The 24,044-nt window shown below is 43.5% G+C and overlaps 1 long non-coding RNA gene across 1 annotated transcript in view; it reads left to right on the top strand.

The window, feature by feature from the left end:
- LOC132233779 (uncharacterized) overlaps window positions 1–17,892 on the top strand; it is a 99,800-nt gene extending 81,908 nt beyond the window's left edge. The window contains exon 3 of the long non-coding RNA XR_009452722.1: window positions 17,770–17,892. This is a non-coding gene — a long non-coding RNA (uncharacterized LOC132233779). The remainder of the gene's footprint in view (window positions 1–17,769) is intronic.
- Window positions 17,893–24,044: the final 6,152 nt, after the last annotated feature.

A 24,044-nucleotide genomic window follows, 5' to 3' on the forward strand; every position in this document is an offset into this window, starting at 1 on the left:
CTGTGTTGTCCTGAAGTCTTGGCATATTTGGTATCCTGCAGTGTACGGGGGGAAGTAAGCCTTGCAACACGTGTGCTCCTCCAGGAGCTTTTGTCAGGGTGATCCCCTCACATAACGTCACTAATTCAGCGGTCGGTCATAGTGCTTCTGCAATCAGAGGAGGTGAGGCGATCCTCTGGTCATTGTTTCAGGATGATCTAGAGCAGTGATGGCGAACCTATGATACACGTGTCAGAGGTGACACGCGAACTCATATTTTTGGTTGATTTTTCTTTGTTAAATGGCATTTAAATATATAAAATAAATATCAAAAATATAAGTCTTTGTTTTACTATGGTTGCAAAGATAAAAAAATTTCTATAAGTGACACGGCACCAGAGTTAAGTTAGGGTTTTTCAAAATGCTGACACGCCGAGCTCAAAAGGTTCGCCATCACTGATCTAGAGTCTAGAGTTTTGTCAAAGACCACATCGGGTTGGTCCTGGTACTGTGACCAAGTTCATCTCTTGACTCCCAGTTTAGGTGTTCTTCCCAGTATTTCAGTCGGCCTGCCGAGACAGCTCACTGGCCATGGATGCCCGTAGACAAGGAGGTGCCTGGAAAAGTTGGAAATAGCTACAGCCCTTCCATTTGTCCTTCCAGAGCCTGTCAGAGAATATTTGGCTTCCACAATTAAATCAAAATAAGTCTTTAGAGACATCAGAATATTTACGCTTCACTCTGATGACCAAATTGGGAGCTGCCTGAGATTTAGGGTGCTTGGTGAACTACAACATCGATGCCATTTCCTCTTCTGTTTTAAGAGAGGGATGCCAAAGCAGTGCTAGGCCGCAGCAGGGAGCCACGCCAGGACCTGAGTATAGAGCAGCTCTGGGTGAGCTGACTTCGTTTGTTGTAGATTTCGCAGTCTGAAAACCCTGCTTGTGCCGGGAGATGCTCTGAAGCAGGGGAGCTGTCTGGAGCTCTGTCTCCCCTCTGCTCCGCGCAGCTGCCCCTTCAGCGATCCCTGGGCTTTTGCAGAAAGACCTCTTGGAAACCACTGGGCTAATTGACTCGCAAAGGAATTCTCTGCTGAAAAGTACAAAAATGGCACTTTATCCCTTTATTCTTTCTTTAATTCAACAAATATTTATATAAGTACAGCGGTATTTTATGCAAATTTACAATGTGCTATTTTTCTTTTTTTTTTTTTTTTTTTACCATTTTTCTCTTTTATTAGCAATGTGCTATTTTTCACTCTAATGGTAAGTGAGCCGGTTCCTCAATGATAATTATTTTTACATAACAGCTATTGGATAATTGAGCACATTTGCCAAGTGTTTTCACATACATGATTTTCTTGATCTTCAGAACAGTCCTGTAAAACAGATATTTTAAACATTTATTTCACAGGTGAGGCCACTTAGCCTCAGAACAATTAAGTGACTTGTCCAAGGTCACATAGCAAGAACCTAGAACCAGAATCTCAGCCTCAGACTTCTGACCACAGATCTAGGCCTGTTCAACTGTTTTCGTTTGGGAGAATTGACCGATGTGAGTTTGCCCATTGCCTTTTGTGCAATTTGTGAAATTGCTAGTATGATCTGTAGACATAGAATTAATCAAATCCAGATTCGGTTTAGAAAGCACTGAAGCCATGACCTCAGTCCCAATGGAACTCTCTAACTAAGCTAATTGGCCACAGAGAATTAAAATCCCCATGGTGGTTATCACTGGAACTTGAGCATGCTTGATTGTAAACTAGAGTACTAGGTCATTTTCATTAGAATCTGCTTCAAGATTCACTCCTTGCAGTGGTCGGCAAACTCATTAGTCAACAGAGCCAAATATCAGCAGTACAACGATTGAAATTTCTTCTGAGAGCCAAATTTTTTAAACTTAAACTATGTAGGTAGGTACATTGTTATTAACTTAATTCGGGTACTCCTAAGGCTTAGGAAGAGCCACACTCAAGGGGCCAAAGAGCCGCATGTGGCTCGCGAGGCGCAGTTTGCCGACCACTGCTTTAGTGGTACCATTTCTGGGTCCTATAATCAGGGCTGTCTTTAGATATTTAGGGAATTTCCCTAAACCTTCTTGTTTAGTCTTTGTGTGTTAGTGAAAGGGAAGTGACTTAGGGGTTGGGTGATGGGGAGGAGGATGTCATCCTGCCAGCAGATGCACAAAAAGACCTACAGTTATATGGAAACTAGAGGCCTGGTGCACAAAAATTTGTGCACTTGGGGGGGGGGGTCCCTCAGCCCGACCTGTGCCCTCTCGCAGTCTGGGACCCCTCGGGGGATGACCACCTGCTGGCTTAGGCCTGCTCCCCGGGGGATTGGGCCTAAGCTGGCAATCAGACTTCCCTCTGGCAGCCCAGGAGCCCTCGGGAAATGTCCACTTGCCAGCGGGGAGCAGGCCTAAGCTGCAGTCGGACTTCCTTAGCGCTGCTGAGGAGGCAGGAGAGGCTCCCACCACCACCGCTGTACTGGCAGCCATCAGCCTGGCTTGTGGCTGAGCAGAGCTCCCCCATCTGGGAGTGCACTGACCACCAGAGGGCAGCTCCTGCATTGAGCGTCTGCCCCCTAGTGGTCTGTGTGTGTCATAGTGACCAGTCATTCCCAGTCTTTCTGCTGTTAGGGTCAGTTTGCATATTACCTTTTTACTATATAGGATAGAGGCCTGGTGCACGGGTGGGAGCTGGCTGGTTTGCCCTGAATGGTGTCCTGGATCAGGGTGGGGGTCCCGCTTGGGTGCCTGGCCAGCCTGGGTGAGAGGCTGATGGTTGTTTTCAGCTGGTCACATCCCCTTCAGGGTGGGGGTCCTCCCTGGGATGCCTGGCCAGCCTGGATGAGGGGCTGATGGCTGTTTCAGGCTGGTCATACCCCCTTTAGGGTGGGGGTCCCCACTGGGGTGCCTGGCCAGTCTGGGTGAAGGGCTGAGGGCCGTTTTCAGGCTGGCTGGCGACTGAAGCTCTCAGCCTCTCCTTTATTTCTTTTCTTTTTTTTAATTCTGGGATTTATTAACTTTCTATAATTGAAACTTTGTTGCTGTCACTGCTCTGAGGCCTCCGCTGGCTGAAAGCAGGTTTCTGGGGTTTGTTTAGCTTCTATAATTGAAACCTAGTTGCTTTCAGAGCTCAGAGCCAGGCCACGGCAGGTGGGGAACCTTGACTTCCTCCATCACTGGAGCAAGCAAACCTCCTGCTCGCTTCAGCTGCATGGCTGCCAGCCACCATCTTGGTTGGCAGTTAATTTGCATATCGCCCTGATTAGCCAATGGGAAGTGTAGCGAAGGTACAGTTAATTACCATGTTTTTCTATTATTACATAGGATAACTAGTCCACAATTCCACCATTTTGTGCTAAAAAGAATAGAATTTCTCTCATTTCACGGTCAAGCTGCCCTTGTATTGCATCATTTAAAATTTAATCTGTCCATGATGCTCATTTTAATCAAACTTCATTTCATCAAAATAACAAAGATGTGGGCATAGGAAAGTGAGTGCATACTGATTTTCTTGGCAAGCCCTGTCCCTCTTGGGAAAGTTGAGAGGTACCTGAGGGTCTTGTACATATTCTCTCTGAGTGTCTGCCTGTGTCCTGTGCCTGAGCCCTGGACACAGAGGGAGGCCCACACTATGAAGCCGGCCACTGGTGGGCAAAGGCAACTCCTCAGTGAGGGCAGTGGCAGTGAGAGCGTGGCTGTGTCTGTTTAGGACCACGTCTTGTCTGCCTGAAATAGGAAGTTGGAGAGTTTGGGGCTCTAGTTTACAAATCTGGCCAGACTAGGGAATCCTTTCCATTTGGGGAATCATGTCAGTTCCCTGATAGGCAGCCACATACTTGTCTATTTGCCCGGGAGTCCAGTCATCCTCCCTTTCCCTCTCCCACTCTCACTTTCTCACTGTATGGTTAGGAATTGGATACAGGCAGACCTCGGGGATCTCTCCAGTATGTGTTTATAATGAACACCCAGGTTCTCAGCCCTGGGAATAAGTAGATATCACCCAGGCTCTCCTGAGGCCACTTCAGTCCATAGCATCCAGACAGCATCTCAGCTGTGGTTTCTGACTCTCTTTCTGAGTTCTCCTTGCGGTTTGATGACAGACGTCCTCAGGCTCACCTTTCCACGTGTTGGGAACAAGTGTGTTCAATGCTGCATTTGAACATGATCCAAACACATTTTTTTTCCTTCACAGGCAAGCCTAGAAGCATCTTAGCAATCTTTTCTGCACCTATTTTTGAGGAGATCTGACGAGAGAGTACAAGTTGTGGCTTTTATGTTGAATTTATCATCTTTCACATTAAATAGTAGCAAGAATGAAGTCTCATAGTTTTCATCTGTGCAGAATTCCTGGTGCAGTTTTTGATGTTTTCCTCGTACAGCTTTGTAGACCCAGGATCCTCTGCGTTCAGCAGCCACTGGGTCTTTCCCTACCACCCTCCTGTTTTCTGAGCACAGTAACTGGGTCCGTAGGGTGGCGGGATGAAGCAGTTGGTGCAAGACTGTGGGATTTTTGATCCCATCAGACATCGAATTGTTAGGTCCTTGGTTGTGAGACATGAACGGTAAATGTTAGAGGAACGCGGGGTGGGGAATGCCACTGGGCTCCACTTAGCAGCTAAAGTGGGTGGCATTCAGCATACCCTATGCCATGGCAGGCACTGTGTGGGACAGGGCAATGCACTAGAATATATTAATTTATTTCAAATATTTTATTTTGAGAAAAAGGTAAAATGTTTCAAAGAAAATAAGACAGGAAGATGCTTGTGTTTATTTGTGGCTCTTGGTTGTTTTGAAAAAATGACCACATGATTCATGTGTGGACTGTGTCCTTGAGGCTCTCATCATGGGCCATTCAAACCATGGCCCGCAGATGGCTTTCAGCCGTGGATTCTGACTCCCTCTTCTTTCTGAGTTCTCCTTGCCGTTGATGACAAATGTCACCACCATCGCCATTTCCTCAGGCTCACCTCCCCAGGTGTTGGGAACAAGTGTGTTCATTGCTAGGTTTGAACATGATCCAGTTTTACCTTCTCAAGACCTTTTCTGAAAGGCTGGTTTGTATCTGCAAATGGAAGAAGCAGTGCTAATTGGCACGCCTCATTTCTGTGGGAATGATGTATGATTTGGAATCCAGTCCTTGGATCTTTAATTCATTGCTTGGTTCTCCATCTTAAGCCTGCTTAGGATATGATATATATGAGAATGGATGTTTTGTTTTTACTTTAACATTTTTTAGTTTGTGTATTCCTTAGTTAATAATTATAATTATAGTTGTTTTACTACTTTTGTCTTTTACCTTCATACTAGCTTTATAAGTGACTTTAACCCCTTATAAGCTTTATAAGCCCGATGCACGAAAATTATGCAAGGGGCTCGGCGCCTGCAGCCGCAGCTTCATCTGGAAGGATGTCTGGAAGGACTTCCGGTCTAATTAGCATATTATCCTTTTATTATTATAGATTAATCCACTACCTGTACTATATATTTACCTTGACCAGTGAGATTTATATTTTATATTTTTTTCTGGCTATTGAGTAATGCCCTTTCTTTTCGGCTTAGCAAAGTCCCTTTAATATTTCTTGTGAGGCCCATCTCTCCAGTGCAGGTCCCAAAGTTCGGGTACCTCATTGGGGCTTGAACCTGTTGCTCCTGGGGAAGAAGCTCTGGATTTGTGAGGTTTCTCCTGACTGTGGTCTCCACCCCTCCTTCCCCCGGGAATGGAGATTTGGGCACGACCACGTCTCTGCTTCTCCTACTCCCCTTGATGTGGCACTTTTATCGTTTGTTGTGAAGGAGCTAATGTTCTGGTCTTTTTCAGAGGGAATTGTTCCACATAAAACTGTAGATTGGGTGTGTCCTTGGGAGGAGGTGATTTCAGGATCTTCCTTTGCCACCATCTTGGAATACCCCCCACCCAAACAAAATCTTGACAAAGAAAAGTATGCCTTTGTCTTCGCAAATGGTCTTTGTTATATGTTTTCAGTTCTTGAAGCACCAATGTAAGGAATAGACACACAAGGCTTTCCGCAAAGTCTTTGGAATGACTGTATCATATTTCTCACTCTTGCTCTTGGCTAGGGAGATGATGACATTTTTGTTTTCAGTTGTCTTTATTTTTTAAAAAAATATATTTTTATTGATTTCAGAGAGGAAGGGAGGGGGAGAGAGAGATAGAAACATCAATGATGAGAGATAATCAATTGGCTGCCTCTTACACACCCCACACTGGGGATCGAGCCCACAACCTGGGCATGTGCCCTGACCAGGAATCGAACCATGACCTCCTGGTTCATAGGTCAATGCTCAACTGCTGAGCCATGCCACTGGGCTCTCTTTACTTTTTACCTCTACTTGAAGTTAGTAAAAAAAAAAAAAAAAAAAAAAAAAAAAAAAAGACTAGTGGTTGGTCTGGAAAGGGAATTATAGATCATTTGATGCTGACTGATGTTAACTGAGGACAGGGATGGATTTAAGCAACAGAATTGGCTTATACTGATTACTCCCCACTTTCCAATCTTTGAATTGTGTTGACATTCACAAGAGCTTGGTGGGGCCAATTTTGTGTCAAAAAATTTTAATTTACAAAAAAAATGTACAAAGATACATCCATGGAAATAATTACATGACTCTCATGGCTCATTTTACCCACTGTAATGTGGAGAACAGTCCTAGAGGACAAGCTGCATCATCATCCCTGGAAAAGTCTGCTCTACCCTGCCTCATGTCCGAGTGGCCCCTGCTGTGTGCTCGGCCTGTAGCAAGTGTTTCTAGTGAGGAACTCACCATTTCTCTCGGAAACCCTTCCAATTCTCTGTCCATCACAGCCTTTCTCCGGATGGGGAGTCTTGTTTTTTGCAGCTGTGTTTGGCCAGATTGTCCCAGGGGGTCCCTCTCCCAGGCTCATCCCATAATGCCCAATTATGTGTGGGCCACAATGCTCTGCTTTGGACTGGGGGAGGAAAATGGAGAATGTTGTTAGCTAAAGATTTTGCTCTTAGTTAAGTCTCCAGTATCCTTGTCACTTGTTGGTTACAAATGACAGGTATCAAATAGAATGACATCTAGCTCTAATTTTTAATCAATACTTAGTTCCAGTGACACACTGGTACCTACAAGACTGAGTCCTAAGTCCTCACCATTGTAGTTACATCATCCTGGGGATCTGGTGTCATAAGTGACATGAGACATTCTCTTGACCAGTACACCCAATGTTCTTGGCCTCGTTTTCAAGCAGTGCTCTATTGGAAAATCATCCATAATTGTCTGGCCGCTGTCATTCCTAGGTCTCTGCTTTCCATAGCCTCTCATTCCTATTGAGCAGCTGTGCTTCTGATTAGTTTTCTCTAGAGGTATTAACTTTTCAGCACTCTGTACAAGGAAACTTTTGAAGTAATGGGAACAATGGACCCATCCTTGCCTCGCTAAAGCCAGTTAGTCTGCTAGAGTTCAGAAAAAGTCTGGAAGAGAGACCTGAACCTAAACAAAAATGAGAATTCACTTAAATGTTTCTTAAAACAAATCTGAGCCTTGGCATTATGAAAATTGTGATTACTCATGAGGAGTACAGAATAATCTCATGTTTACTCGGGTATATTTTTTTTTCTATTTTTTATTTTTTCATTATATTTTGAGAAACAAATATTTAGCTATGAGTAACACATGCCAGTTCTCTGAAGACTTGAGCTGAAAATGAATGGCCCTAGTTGCTGCACGTAATTGTATATAACTACTTTGGGTCTGTTCTTCTTGACCATTTAGATCAGATTCCTGTTTTTCTTGACCATTTAGATCAGATTCCATTGTTATACACTCTCATTGAATGGTATTTCCTTCATGACATTTACCATTTGCTTTATTAAAATAAAAGCTGCCTTATAATTGCCTCCTTAGTAAGAATATATCATGGCTGTTAATGAAATTAAATCTTTTAATTTCACAAATACTTCTTTCTCTCCAGGAAACTCAATGAGAGAATATATTTATATGCTAACATATGGAATGCATGAATAAACCACTATTGAAAGGAATGCTGTATTGAAACTTTTATCATTTGCTGAAAAATTTTTTTCTTCCTCTGGATTTATACTAGGGTTGGATGTTTAGCCCTTACTATTACAACCAACAAAATATCAAGTTCTTTGATGAGGGAAGCCTGACCCAACATTGATTGATTACACTAAGTATAGGTAGATAAAAAGAAGGACCAAAATACTTTCTACTTATCAGGAGATGTCTTGGGGAGGCATTTGGACTTGAAATATATCTTAAAATCTGTTAGGATTTAGTATTATATAGAAAAGTAACCTGATACTAGAAGAAACTTAGAAGAGAAAAAGAGTAATATGGGTTTAGAGGAGAACAAGATTTCTGACTTTATGAAGGTTAGTGTAAGAGTATGGTGTCTAGTACATAGAGTCTCTAGCATGTAGAGGCTCAATATCTATTTGTTAGATGAATAAATGACCCCCAAATCCTAAACTCCCCTCTTCTAAAATTAAATTTAATTTTATGCTCTCTGCTACGAATATTCCTTAAAAAAAAAAAGTCCTCAATTCTGGCTATACATGGCTGTCATCTGTTCATTAGAGTATCTTGTCAGGTCAAGCAAATTTTTATAGTCCTTGTTTTTCCATTACACACTAAGGTTAAGATATTCTCTACAGTGCTAGCACAGAAACAGTCAAATTTGTCTTTATCAAGGAAGTCTGTTGTACTTTAGTAAGTTTAAGTTAGCTTTCTTGGATCCTTCATTTTCTTTTATTTATTTAATTATTTATTTTGCCTTCTTCTTCTTGGAAATTTGCACCGCCATCTTGCCACCTCGCCATCATGGGCTGCTGAAAGGAAAGGGGTCCTTCATTTTCAAAATGCAAACATGAATTCTGTTAACTGAAGCTACCTAAAACCACCCAGTTACCAAGTGTCAGTTTGAACTAACTCTAGATTTTCAGAACATCAGCTCTTGTGTTCTTTCTGCATTTCCCATAGTTTTTCTTTCTTTTTTTTTTTTAAATCATTCCAGTTGACATATAATATTATATTAGTTTCAGGTATATCGTGTGATTCTTTAGAAGGAACTGGGCATGCAGTAGCTATTCAAGAAGTTTTAGTTGCTATTATCCAAATGCTTTCTAGACATCTCAAGTCATCCAATAGGCATTTGGAATTTACCATGTCTAAAATTGAACACATCATCATTTCTCCAAATATAATGAAAAGTATGCCTTGTCTCAGTGCAGCGGGCCTCTACTGTCCAATCCAGAACCCACCAATCACTCCCCTCCTGTTTCCAATGCATTGATATGTCCTTTAGATTTTACCTCTTCAACACTTTTCTAGTTAATTCCTTTATTTCCATGTTCCCTGCCACAGGCCACTTAAATCCACAACTGCCCTTCCCTTTGGGCCCTAATGACTGCAGTCACCACTTTCCTTTGCCTTCAATCTTCCCACATCTTCAATAACTAAATAGTAGATGCCTGGTGATGCCATCTCTCTTCTTGACTCCCTGGGATCAGACTATGATTCCTTATTAATGCCCCAAATGAAGTTTAATTTTTATTTTAATACCTGTGGCCCTCTTGACCTGTCTCTTTCCTATCTCTACAGCTTATCTCTCACTACTTCCCCACCTGAATCCTGTGCTCTAGCTGCACAAACAGAATTCCTGAATATGTGATGCTGTTCCATGTCTCCATGGTATTATACATGCAGTTATCTTCTTTCATTCATATTCCCCTCCCATATGTCATCCTCTTCTAGCTTCTTCTCACCAACTCTTCCTTAAGAGTCCTTTAAAAATCAGCTTTAACATCACCTCGTCTCTAAAGTCTTCTCCTGACTACCAATCTGATTTCATTGTTACTATCTTACCTAATAATAGACAAACATGTAAACTGACCGTACCTTCGCTACACTAACCAGCCAATCAGGAGAGTATGCAAATTAACCCAACAAAGATGGCGATTAATTTGCATACGTAGGCGCAAAGCGGCGGAGTGAAGACCGAAGGCGGCTCCAGCCGGGGCAGTGAAGACCGAAGGCAGCTCTGGCTGGAGTGAAGGCCTGGGTCCCAGGTGCCGGAGGAAAACCAGTGCCGGCAGCCAGGGGAAGGGAAAGCCTATTGCATGAATCTCTTTGTGCAGCAGGCCTCTAGTGTTTAATATATGTATTAAGTACTTAGCATAGTGTAATCTACACTAGTAAAAGAGAAACATGGTAATTGGCGTACGACCGCTACCCTTCCCATTGGCTAATCAGCGAGATATGCAAATCAACTGACAGCCAAGATGGCGGCCGGCAGCCAGGCAGCTTAAACTGAACATGAGGCTTGCTTGCTTCAGTGACGGAGGACTCCAACGTTCCCCGCCTGCCGCTGCAGGCCTCTGAGCAGGCAGTTTGAAACATAGTAACATAGAGAAGCTAAAAAAAAACTCCAGAAACCTGCTTTCAGCGAGCTGGGATCTCAGAGCTGGAGTTGATACAGAGTTTCGATTGTAGAACACAAACAAGTCTGGGCCGGAGGGTTTCCACTTTCACAGCAGCAGAGGCCGCAGAGCTGGAGCCACAGCTAAAGCTGGCCCAGAATAAAAAAAGAAAAAAGAAAAAAAGCGGTTGGGAGCTTCAGTCACCTGACACCCTGAAAACAGCCCTCAGCCCCTCACCCAGACTGGCCAGGCACCCCAGTGGGGCCCCCCACCCTGAATGGTGTGTGACCAGCTGCAAACAGCCATCATCCCCTCACCCAGGCTGGCCAGGCACCTCAGTGGGGACCCCCACCCTGATCCAGGACACCCTTCAGGGCAAACCACCGGCCCCCACCCGTGCACCAGGCCTCTATGCTATATAGTAAAAGGGTAATATGCCTCCCAGCACTGGGATTAGCGGAGCCGTGAGGCCTCCTGCACCGGGATCAGCGTGACAGGGGGCAGCACCCAAACCCCCTGATCGGCCCTGCTCTGTGTGTGACAGGGTGTGGCACCCCAACCCCCACCCCCCCATGGGCCCTGCTCTGTGTGTGATGGGGTAGAGCCATAACCTCCCCATCAGCCCTGCCCTGAGTGTTACAGTGGCGGCGCCCCAACCCCCTGATCCGCCCTGCTCTGTGGGTGATAGAGGGAGGTGCCCCAACCCCCCCCCCCCACCGCCCCCTCACGGGCCCTGCTCTGTGTGTGACGGGGTAGAGCCATAACCTCCCCATCAGCCCTGCTCTGTGTGTGACAAGGGACGGTGCCACAACTCCCCTATCGGCCCTACTGTGTGAGTGACAGGGGGGAGCTCCCCAACCCCCGATTGACCCTGCTCTGTGCTTGACAGGATACGGAGCCCCAACCCCCCTGATGGGCCCTGCTCTGTGCGTGACAGGGGGCAGCGCCCCAACCCCCTGATTGGTTCTGCTCTGTGCGTGACGGGGATGGCACCGCAACCTCCCCATCGACCCTGCCTTGAGTGTGACAGGGGGCGGTGCCCCAACCCCCCAATCGGCCCTACCCTGAGCGTGACTGAGGGTGGCATCGCAACCTCCCAATCTGCCTGTCCTGCTCTGTGCATGACAGGGGGCGGCGCCCCAACTCCCCAATCGGCCCTGCTCTGAGCCCGACCAGGGGCTGCACCTAGGGATTGGACCTGCCCTCTGCCACCCGGGAGCAGGCCTAAGCCAGCAGGTCGTTATCTCCCGAGGGGTCCCAGACTGCGAGAGGGCACAGCCGGGCTGAGGGACCCCCCTGAGTGCACAAATTTTTGTGCACCGGGCCTCTAGTATATAATAAAATTCATCATTTCTTCCTTTCTTGGCAGAGGTCATGTAGAATTTATCACACGTTAGTTAGTTATAAAACTTGGATTTAGACAGGTCTTTCTGCATTTATTCTAGAACTTTCTAAAGTTATAAAACTAGTTGATCTTTGGAATGTTTTTTACATTTAGAGGGAAGTATTTGAGAGGGGATATAAGGGCTGGCTGGAGTGATGATAATGTCCTATATCTTGATCTGGGTGATGTTTCATGAATATATACACATGTAAAAGTTCATCATTCTGTATATTTAAATTTGTGCCCTTGCCTATATGTTATGCTTCAGTTAAAAATGAGTATCAGGAGCTGACCTTTTAAGTCTAAAATTTATTTTAAGACCATTTTGTCCCTTTTCCTCTTTGCCTATTAAGTGAAATAATGGGCACCTTGCTTCCAGAGGACATTTTAAATGCCATTTAAATGGCGAGACACATCTAGCTTCCTGGGGAAGTAGGCTTTTAACATTTTAATTTCCACTAGACAATGAAAATATAAAATGGAATTAATTGGAGAAGTAGTTCAGTGCTTGCTTTACTTATGTTTCTACTGGTTCTTGTGTCTTCCCTAAATATTTATTTTATTGTGATAGGCTTTAATCTCTATCCTAGTGTGATGCTCCTTTTAACTTTTCAAGGTTACCAAAACTAAAGATTATATGAATTGTGTCATCAAGGTTTATTTTAAAATAAAATGCTAATAAGAAAAATAAACCAGCGCTTCTTGATTTTTAACTTGAGATCTTAAATTCTTGTACTAATCATTATACCACCTGATTTTAAACTCTGTATACCGATAGTCTATGCTTCCACTTGGAGAGAGATTATTGCATCCATTCTTAGCTATTCCTTCCAAGAGTAACTTACCTTTAAGAATAGATTTGTAAACTGCATCATAACTGTTTAGTTTACTGTTGTATCTCCAGCACCTAAAATAGTGTCTGGCACATACAGTTAATGCTCAATTATAATAACAGTAATGCTGGTGAATGAATAAATGAATTAACTAAAATACTGCAATATATTACTTACCTATCTGCTCCTAGATCTGCTATAATTTACAAGTTAATCTCAACTGTTTAATTTTGCTCACTAGTTTTCTGAACAGTTTAGCATTTAGAAAATCATTTAAAACTCGTGTAAAAGGCTCTGCTAACATTTTTTAACTTTAGTTTACTAATTTAAGTAAATAGGTGCTATTTTTTACTTTGCTCAGAAATGAAATGAAAATTAGTAATATACTTAATGGACAAACTTAATATATTTTTTCTTTTCTTTTTTTAAAAAATTTTTATTGATTAAGTTATTCCATATGTGTCCTTATCCCCACATTACCCCCCCATCCCCCACTCATGCCCTCACCCCCCTGTTGTGTGTGTCCATTGGTTAGACCTATATGCTTGCATATAAGTCCTTTGGTTGATCTCTCCCCTTGCCTCCCACCCTCCCCTAACTTCCCTCTGAGGTTTGACGGTCTGATCGATGCTTCTTCGTCTCTGGATCTGTTTTTGTTCATCAGTTTATGTTGTTCATTATATTCCACAAATGAGTGAGATCATGTGATATTTATCTTTCTCTGACTGGCTTATTTCACTTAGCATAATGCTCTCCAGTTCCATCCATGCTGTTGCAAATGGTAAGAACTCCTTTTTTACCGCAGCGTAGTATTCCGTTGTATAGATGTACCACAGTTTTTTAATCCACTCATCTACTGATGAAACTTAATATATTTATATTGGGAGATTTTGCGAATGCTTAAATTTGAATTTTTTAAAATTAAAAAGAAGAAGTTAAAGAAGAAGTAAGTGAAAGAGGCAGTTTAATATAACCCTCATTCTCAACTATTCCAGACAGATGCATCAGTACGATCCATTTCACTAGATTAAGTTCTGGGATCCGTTTCATGGTTCCCTAGAGTTGGTGATGTCCACTGATACCTAGAGAGCAGATAATGGAATTTCTGAAAACAGTTTTCCTTTCATTGATTATTACCATCCTACTAAGTCTTTCCACTGAAGCTTTACTCAATTTTTGTAATGTGTGGTGCCATATTTTGCTATTTTTTAAAGTCTCCTTTTAAAATTATATTAAGCTGTAGTTTGGGAAGATTCAAATAAATTCTGTGGTTGAATCAATAAAAATAAAAAACCCAGTACCCAAGAAGGTCAGGTTAACTAAGTTTATTATCAAAGAATTCAAGTCTTAATTCTGAAATAATTTCACTGGTTGTATTTAAGTGCTTTTTCTGGGGGTTATATTGTGTTTTTGGGAGGCATGAACATTAAAAGAACTTGAGAAATAAATTTTAAAATTTTGTTGAGAGAAGGACTTTTACACTGAATCTAATCATTTCTACTTAAAACTGGCCCCTTATTAGACTGGGTAATTGTGGCAAGGAGGGACTGGAAATGCCTATGGGAAAAGAGATTATAGTTGCTTAAAAAAATTTCTATTGCTACCTGACAGATGGGAGGGGTTTAGGGGACTGAGTGAAAAAGTAAAAGAATTAAGAAGTACAGCCCTAGCTGATTTGGCTCAGTGAATAGAGTGTCGGCCTTCAAACTGAAAGGTCTCGGGTTCAATCCTGGTCAAGGGCATATACCCAGGTTGCGGGCTTGATCCCTAGTAGGGGGTGTGCAGGAGGTAGCCGATCAGTGATTCTCTCTCATCATTGATGTTTCTTTCTCTCTCTCCCTCTCCCTTCCTCTCTGAAATCAATAAAAATATATTTTAAAAAAAGAAGTACAAAATCTGGCCGTTACAAAATAGTCACAGGAACTTAAAGTACAGCATGAGGAATGTAGTCAGTTAGAGGTCTGGTGCACGAATCTGTGCATGGGTGGGGTCCCTCAGCATGGCCTTCAGGGATTGGGCTGAAACCAGCAGTCCAACACCGCCTGCCACTCCTGCCTGCCGCTTCCGCTCATCCTGGCCCCGTGGCACTCGCCAGCCATGAGCCCTGCGTCTGGTGCCTATGCTGAGAGGGGTGTGTGTGTGGGGGGGGGCTGGGATGCAATTGACCCTCCAGGTGGGCAGTGGGCTGCCCTTGCCAGCCCAGGATCCGGATCCATCCTACTGACATTTGCGCCGGTTGTCGGGAGCCAGCTGGTGGTCGCTTTTATATCATTTCTTACTTGTGGAGCATCTAGGGAGGGGATGCGGCCACGGTGCCCAAGGCCAACTTCTAGGAGGCTGGTGGTGCTGTTGGAATTGTGCTGGTCTGTTGGTGCCTGGCCCATTCTCTGGAGATTGGACCTGCAGGACGACTAAGGGAGTGAGTGGCTGCTGCCTGGCTGGTGGGCCACTGGGACAGGTCTGTCAGTTGAGCAGCATTCCCGCTGTGGGAGTGCACTGACCACCAGGGGGCAGCTCCTGCATTGAGCATCTGCCCCCTGGTGGTCAGTGTGCATTATAGCGACTGGTCGTTCGGTTGTTCAGTCGTTTAGGCTTTTATATATATAGATAATATTGTAATAACTATGCATAGTGCTGGGTGGTTACTAGAGTTATCAGTGGAGGGATCCCTTCATAAATTATGTAAATGTCTAACCACTACGCTGTACCCATGAAACTAACATAAAATAATATTGACTGTCAACTATAATTGAAAAAGAAAAAAATCTCACTGCTACATAAACCCCAGTAAAATCCCCGAGAAGGAAGTAAGGGTGAAAGTTCTCACAATTACTCAAGAGGTATCTAGTGCCAACTATTAACAGTTACAACCTCTTTGTTGTGTTATGTGCTTAGAAATAAATTTAGGCTTTACACATACTTACATGAGAATCAGGAATAAGAAACCCTTTGGTGCTTCCTGTCACAGCTACTCATCAACCAGCAACTCTGGAATGAGCTTGTTACAGTGTTGAGACAACACTCAATATTCAAAGTTTGGATGATCTTGAAGGAAATACTGTTTTCACTCTGTTGTAACTCATGTCCATGTCTTTGATGTTATTATGAAACAAGGAGGCAGAGTTCCATTAGGCAGACACTAAATGTTAGCCTCTTTGTTTGATAGTTACATCATGTATAAGGAAGGCAATCTGAACTAGATTTATATAAAACTAGGGGCCCGGTGCACGAAATTCGTGCACTGGGTGTGGGGGGAGGGAGTGTCCCTCAGCCCAGCCTGCCCCTTCTCACATACTGGGAGCCCTCAGGTGTTGACCCCCATCACCCTCCAATCGCAGGATCGGCCCCTTGCCCAGGCCTGACGCCTCTGGCCTAGGTGTCTGGCCCGGGCAGTGGGGACCTGCAGTGGCAGCAGGGGGCACCGCGATCGCGCGGGCTCCGCCCCTGCCCCTGCAGGACACCTCTGGCTGAGGCGTCCAGCCCGGGCAGCGTGGACCTGCAGCTGCAGCGGCCCCGCGATCGTGGGCTCCGCTTTAGGCCCAGGCAAGGGACCCCTAGCTCCTGGGACTGCCAGCTTCGACCGTGCCCAGCTCCCATCGCTGGCTCCACCCCTACTTCCTGCTATCACTGGCCAGGGCAGAAAAGGCACCTGATTCTCCGATCATGGCTGGGGGGCAGGGCAAAGGCGGCCCCAGGGCTGCCTTTGCCCTGCCCCCCAGCTCTTAGCTCCCCCCTGGGTTTCTGATCACTGTCAGTGGCAGGGGGCTTCTTCCTGCTTTCCCTTTCGCCTCCCTGCATTGTGCCTACATATGCAAATTAACCGCCATCTTGTTGGCAGTTAACTGCCAATCTTAGTTGGCAGTTAATTTGCATATAGCCCTGATTAGCCAATGAAAAGGGTATCGTCGTATGCCAATTACCATTTTTCTCTTTTATTAGTGTAGATGGAAAAGTCATTGAGCACAGCATAACTATTCCTGGGAGTTGGGAGCATAAATTTATTTTTTTTACTGTGCCATTAGAATAAGTTTTGGCCTTGATTAGGAAATCAAAAGTAAACCTAGGGCCCTTGCCGGTTTGGCTCAGTAGATAAAACCTTGGCCTGTGGACTGAAGGGTCCTGGATTCGATTCCAGTCAAGGGCACATGCCCGGGTTGTGGGCTCTATCCCCAGTAGGGGGCATGCAGGAGGCAGCTGATCAATGGTTCTCTCATCACTGATGTTTCTCTTTCTCCCTTCCTCTCTGAAATCAATAAAAATATATTTTTTTAAAAAAAGTAAACTTAGGGCTGGAATGCAGGTTTCTTTAACTTACCTTGACACCTTGAGATTTTATTTAATCTGTTTATATTCTAGTCAAGTAGGAATAATAAAATGGGAAAAATGCTATCTTCCCTATTTTATAGGGTAGTATTGAATTTTTTTTTTTTTTTGGCTAATGCTGATAATAACCAGATCATTTATATTTTAAGTCCCAGTCATGTTTGTTAGGATTATAGAGGCACACATGATAATGTTGACAACTTAGAACTATTTCTCAGAGCTACGTTTCTCAAAGGCAACTGTTTCTGTAAGAGAGGTAGAAAGTGATTCATCCATACTGTGGAAATGTATTTGGGGGCATATAACAATAGATTCTGATTAAAATCAGTTCGACACTTTGTTTTTTAAGCATTCTTTTTCAGCTGCTGTTTCCTTGCCACTTATTTATTGCCCAGTTACTATTTTCCCAGATCTGAGTTGGATTTTGTGGGGAGATATAGAAAAATGAACTCTTTCCACTTTACACGGAAAGAGTTTACAACTTTGCAGAATAAAATAAGACATATATTTAGTATTTTTATTGAACAAGTTTTTTGGGAGTTTGCATAATTAAGTAATTATAGCTATTTAACTATAGTAGTTTTCATACCCACTAAAAAAAGTCTTACAGGGCACGGATCTAAACTATTAAAATTCCTTTAACTTGGTTTTGCAGTTAAAATATTCAGCAGTATAATGGCCCCTTAGTTTTCTGGCTTTTTATTGGGCAATAGTTTCTATTGATTGGTACTTCTTTGTTTTGTACTTAGAATAGTTGTTTCTAATACTTACTATGGGACTCTGCAAAATGTTGAAGTGCTTTCTATATTATCAGGCTGTGATTACATGTTGCTGATGATCGAGCCTACAACCTAGGCATGTGCCCTGACTGGGAATCAAGCCCATGACCTCCTGGTTCACAGGCCAGTGCTCAACCACTGAGCCACACCAACTAGGCTAAAGGTGAGTCTCTTGCTCAATTCTCTCATTTCCCAAATGTTTTATGTGCTTCATAATCTTATTGCAAGAGTCCCCTGTTGAGTTCCTTTATTTAAAACCTCAGGGTTATTGGTAAACATGACAGTAGAGGTCCTAGTTCTTTAAACTGTAAGTGATTATAATTGAATGTCCACAAATAAGTCTTTCACATAAGGGTCAATGGGAGGTATAGTGGAGTTGGTCAAAATGTGTCATGTCTTACACTTAATCACTTTCCCCATTATGCTTTGAAATCTGCTAAAACCTTTGTTTTGATGAACTTTCCCTCAAGTGTTGCAAAAGAAAATGGAACATGGTGTGTTGGTAGTCTGCTCCAGCATTATGCTTTCTTTCTCAAAATACATTCTTTTAAGACTGACTAATCCTAGCATAACTTTAGCCAGAATAATTGCACCTTGTGCAATTACGTGGATAATTGCATGAATGTGAACATTGCTTTGGCCAGCCTTTCCCCCATATAATTTTCCAGGGGACATCCTCTTCAGCTGCAATGTATTCTTTTGGGATCTAATTATGATGTCTCTTGGAATATGGCCTGAGTACAGGAATTCAAGTTGGTTTTCCAGGGTGGAGACCATGCAGAAATCCCAATTGGATTCACTGGAATCCAGTTGTTAACATCATGCTGTTCAACTGCATTGCAATGGAATAACCCATTACAGATTTAATTTACACACTAAAATTGAATGCTAAAGTATGGTAAATGAAATAAGCCAGTCAGAGAAAGACAAATATCCATGATCTCACTTATATGTGGATTCCAATGAACAAAATAAACTGACAAACCAAATAGATCCAGGGGCATGGATACATGCAACAGACTGGACAGATGTCAGAGGTGAGAGTTTGGGGGAAATGGAAAGGGAAGGGATTAGTCAAAGAACATATATGCAGATATGCATAGCCTATGGACACAGATAATAGTGTAGGGAAGGCCTGGGGTGGGGCAGGGGCTGGGTGGAGGGGAGCAAAAAGGGAGGAAGTGGGGTGGGGATGGTCTGTAACACTGTCAACAATAAAAAAAATGTCTTGACTGTCCAAGGTCTCCTTCAGCTGACCGGAGTGTTGACATACTGAGTATTGACTGACACGTCTGTAATGTTGATAGGTCCTATTGTTCTGTTAAGGAGACAAGGTAATTGCTGTTGGTATGGAGTCACAGAAAATTGGATAACAGCTTGGAAGAAGGGCCAACATAGTTTAGAGATTGAAAGATTGAAATTATTTCTTCCCAAGGTAGAAGAAACTTGTGATAGTCTGAACTTCTGAAGCCCTGGCAGAAACGTTGAAGATGTGTGGCCCTTTGCTCTGCGTTTTAACCGAGTGAAAGTAATGAAAGCACCTGCTCCTCTCCTCGGCTTGTCTTATTAAGGCTTCAGAAGAGGGACACTGATGGTGATAGCCACAGGGCCCTTCTGGGGAGTTAGCTTTCATGGATTAGAGGTTTTGAGTTCATTGAGGATAAAGTACTATCATTTAATAAATCAATCACTATCCAAACTCATCTCCCTCTTTAAATGATGAAATAGTCACCAGAGAGAAAGAGATGTAGAGGAGTGATATGTGGAATGGACAAGTGTGGCTACATAGAGTCCATTAGGTAATTGAGGGCAGGTATTAAGGAATCAATCTAGTTACTTATTTGTAGTTCTATACTTGGTCCTCCAGCTTAGGGTGGTGCCAGCTTCTTGCTTTTGTTAACCCCTGGTTACCCTCTAGTCTCCTGTTTGGCTTCTCGGTCCTTCTTTCAACCTCTGTAACAAAATGTCCTCTATTGTATCCCCACATTCCAGTTCCTTGGTTGGACCCTGACTGATTGAATGGGTTTTGTTTTATTGATGGAGAGAAGAGTAAGAAAGAGTTGAAGAAGAGAAAATAGAGCTGTAGTTTACGAGTTAATCATGTGTATGCTTAGGACTGGCCTCAGAGTGGGCCCTGCTCACCTGCAGTCTTTCGGATGACCCTCGGTGGACACCTGCATTTGTCCAGGCTTCAGTGGTGGTTCTCATTTGAGACTCTTATTTATTCCTGCTCAGTCATTTCACTCCCATTTACTCCCATTTTCCTCCAAGAGGATATAGAGTTTGTTCACTGGAAGGCTCCTATATTTTTTCTGTTAATGCAATAGGTGAAGAAAAAAAGAATGAATTCTAAACAGTTCAATGTGGAAAATGAAATATTCAGTCCAAATGAATTTTCTTGTTCCCCCATAGAGTAGCATTTATGAAATTCAGACTTCATTTAGCATGTGTTTTTTGCTTCTCCAACCAAATCATAATATTAATAATTTTTCTGTGTGCACTTTGGCTGAAATTTTCTCCATAAATAAAGCTGCTACTAAAATGACTTCCTTAATATGATGTTAGATATGATTAGTTCACTGCAAACCCACAGAAAAATAATATTTATATGATCAACACTGTAAAGGTAATACCCCCGAAACTGCCCAGTTATACGACTGTTCTATAGAAAGCAATGCACATGCTTTACATCTGTGCCTTTGAAGAGATCTACAGAAATCATGTTGGTTTTAGTTTCTTTGTTGTAAAGGTTGATCATTTGGTAAATTTTGTTAAAGAATTATTTACTGAGTCGGATTGCACAAAAATGATAAAATAAGTATGATATCCAACAGTTTGCCCTCTCTGCTATAAAAGCCCAGCGAATTTGTACCTTTCAAAAACCAGATTTTCTGTGGTTTTTAAAGCATGTGCGTATAAAAGCATTTAGTCATTGGAAAGACAATCCAGTATCAAACATTTTGTAGAAGCTGGAGAACTCTAGGCCAAGTTAGAAATCAAAAATGGGTTTTATACTTATCTCCGGGAGCTGGCCCATTTCTCCAAGACAATCCTGAATTATTAGTTACCTCCAATTGAAAGCATTCATGTTTCATATTAAAATTCTCAGGTTGAGTGGAACTCAGGTGACCTAGAACTGACATTATGAACACCTTTACACAAATTAAAACCGGGACATGCAAAGCCACCCTGTGGCAACCAAGCGCTTACAAGAGCTTTCTTTGGCTCCCGGGACTCGGACAGCCAGATGCATGAATGCTCTGTGGGCACACATGAATGAAAAGCCTGAGGGAAGTGTCAGGGCCAGGCCAGTGATGGTGGTGTATTAAAATCATTTGAAAGGTGGTAACACAAATCCAGGGCTCCTTGTAAAACAAGCTTACATGTTTGCTTGGTGGGCACCAACAGCCGGCTGGGCAGTGAGTGAGCTCCAGGACCGTTTATTGGTTGGTTGCTCATGAGAAGTCCAGTCGTGCTGGGATGCTGCTGGAACCCCACCTGGCCTTGGTGCCCATTTCCGCCCACAATATTGTGGGTATTTCCGTTAGGCCAGATGTCTGCAGCTTTTCAGGGGCTCCATTGCATGGAAATTGGTGGAGTTGATGTCTTCATTTCCTTATCACATTCTGTTGGCCGGGACGGGAGGGGGTGTGTTGGGTCAGAGGCAGATGGGAAAAGATGGTCTTTGCCCAGGGCTCTCAGACAGCTTGCAGAGGGCTGTGCTGAGAGGGTGAGCGATAAGCAGACGGAGCAAGTGCAGGGAGAGGAAGCAGCACTTCCTCCGGGCGATTCTCAGGACTGTTTCTGAGCTGTTTACTTCCTGTTTGGATACCTGGAGCTACCAGAAGCACGTCCCTGGACCAGCCTCTGATGGGGCTTGTTTACCCACTCTCTCTGCAGGAAGCAATTGTGATAAGGCCTCTGGCTGCTCTGGAGGCCTTTTTCCATTCAGTGGCTTTTGATTGATCATGTTGTGAACACAGTGCTCTATTCTTGGACTGATTTATTAACAAGGTTCAGAGAACCTCCCCCATTTATTTTTTATTTTTTAAAAAATATGTTTATTGATTTTTTTACAGAGAGGAAGGGAGAGGGATAAAGAGTTAGAAACATCCATGAGAGAGAAACATCGATCAGCTGCCTCCTGCACACCACCTACTGGGGATGTGCCCGCAACCAAGGTACATGCCCTTGACTGGAATCGAACCCGGGACCCTTCAGTCCATAGGCTGATGCTCTATCCATAAGCCAAACCAGTCAGGGCAAAGCTCTCCCATTTAGAGGGATTTTTCCTTTGGCTTAAGGAGAAAGTCATTATTTGCGCCTCTAAAGAGGAGCTTTTTCCAGCTTTCAGTTTAAGAACTGATGAGGATGGAGAAGCTCTGTGTCTAGGGAGCAATACCATCACACCAAAATGTATTAGTATGTGCACACTTGACATCTAATTCATTGTCCTGGTGTAGCTGTGTTTTTTCCTGCCAGGAAAGTGTGGGGGGCGGGGGGTGAAAGGCTTCTTAAAGAAAATGCTGGTTTGGACAACTCATGTGGAGACTCTAGGGCCTATTCAAAGGGTTTTAAAAAATTACTTTATTGTACTTTAGGGGTATCTCTTCTTTTCTTCACCTTAAAACCATTTCCCCTCCTACAGCCCTCCCGTTGCAATGGCCCTGAGCTGTACCATGTTTATTTTGAGTTATTGGTTTGGTATGGATTGGGTCTGTGTATGGACTCTGCGTGCTTTGGACCAGAAATTTGATTTGCTTGGCCACACTTCAAATATTGTCAGCACCTTGTGCATCTAGGGTTCTATAAAAATATGAAATAATAACCACATTTATGAACTGAAAACAGCTTTCTCACCACACTTACTTCTCAGTGGACAACAGCAATTTCCACGTTTGAAAAGCAACCAGTATTCAACATCTTTCATTATCTCTATGCTACTTCCAATAAAATTGACCTAATGAGAAGTTGGAAGCATCTTCTGTCTCTGTTTTGTGACATTATCGATCCAGTAAATGCTTTTCAAAGTCTAAATAAAACACACGTTCTGCCCCGGGGTGAGAATGCTTAGATAGGAAAGTTCATGCGCTCCAGCAGCTGGTATCACTCATCATGTTTGTTTTTCCTTCTGTACCTTGACCAGTAACAGGAACAAGGAGAACAGAACACTGAGGAGATTAGTTTCTTTAAAAAAAAAATGTGACCTTCCTGCAACTCAGCTGGGAAATACCATCTCAAATTCTGGGGAGTCACTGGATAAGGCAACTGGCACCCCTGCAAACAACTCAGGCGTGCGGGTGGCAGACAGGGTTCTGGGAATGACCAATGAGATCCTCTTATGAAGTCAGTTATGCGGTAGAGCCACATGCCCTGTCAGATCCACAAATGTTCATTAAATTCCTGCTTCTATAGTAAAGTGGGACATAATAGAGCGTTTCTCAGAAGATTAATTTTTTAAAAATATTTGATTACTTTTTATTAATGGAGGTGAAATGGTTCCTAGAGCAGGCAGTCATGTTTTATGTCTTTACTTGAAAAAATAGAGCAGTATGACATCCCAGTGTTAGCCACCAGAGTGTCTGTTGAAATGGGAAAATCTATTGCCTGAGGCTTGTCTCTTCCATTTGTGTGAGCCAGTGGGTATGTACTTGCGAGGAGATAGCAGCAGTCCTTCGCAGATGCCTGAGACGGCTCCGGCTCCAGTAGAGTCTTTAGAAAGAACACACCGACTTCTGTGTGTAAACTAGTGCACGGATGAGCAAAGGGGCGGGGACTTCATCTGATACCAGCTGAGCCGACTTTGAGAATATTCAGCGCGCACATCTTAGGCAGAGGTGTCAGAGCATTGCTGGGACTCCAGAGAAGAAAAAGTTGTCCAGGAGTGAGCATAAGCTAACAAACAGGATTTCTGGAGGGGAAAGCCTAGGTTACACGGCCTCCTTCTTACCTCTGGTGTCTGTGCCCAGGGCAGATGGTTGCCTGAAAAAGACCGGAGCTGCCCTCACAGCCGCATTTCAGTTCTGCGTCTAATTGGCTGGTGGACCTCCTCCGGGCCTCAGTTTATTCATTTGTGAAATGACAGAGTTACATAGGGTAGTGTGTCTAGTCAGTTGGTCACCACCGGTGTCAGGCTCAAAATGCTTGTGCAAATGCAGATGCCCAGGCTCCCCTGGCCCCTTTGAATCCGAATGCTGGGTGTGGCCTGCACTGTGCACTTGTAACTCTGCCACCTCCGGGTGGTCTCCTACCCCAGCAAACCTTGGGGAAGTGCACTGTTTACCCTAATACCGCTCTAACGTTCTTCGTC

The sequence above is a fragment of the Myotis daubentonii genome, chromosome 4 (assembly GCF_963259705.1).
Source record: "Myotis daubentonii chromosome 4, mMyoDau2.1, whole genome shotgun sequence".
Lineage (NCBI taxonomy): Eukaryota > Metazoa > Chordata > Mammalia > Chiroptera > Vespertilionidae > Myotis > Myotis daubentonii.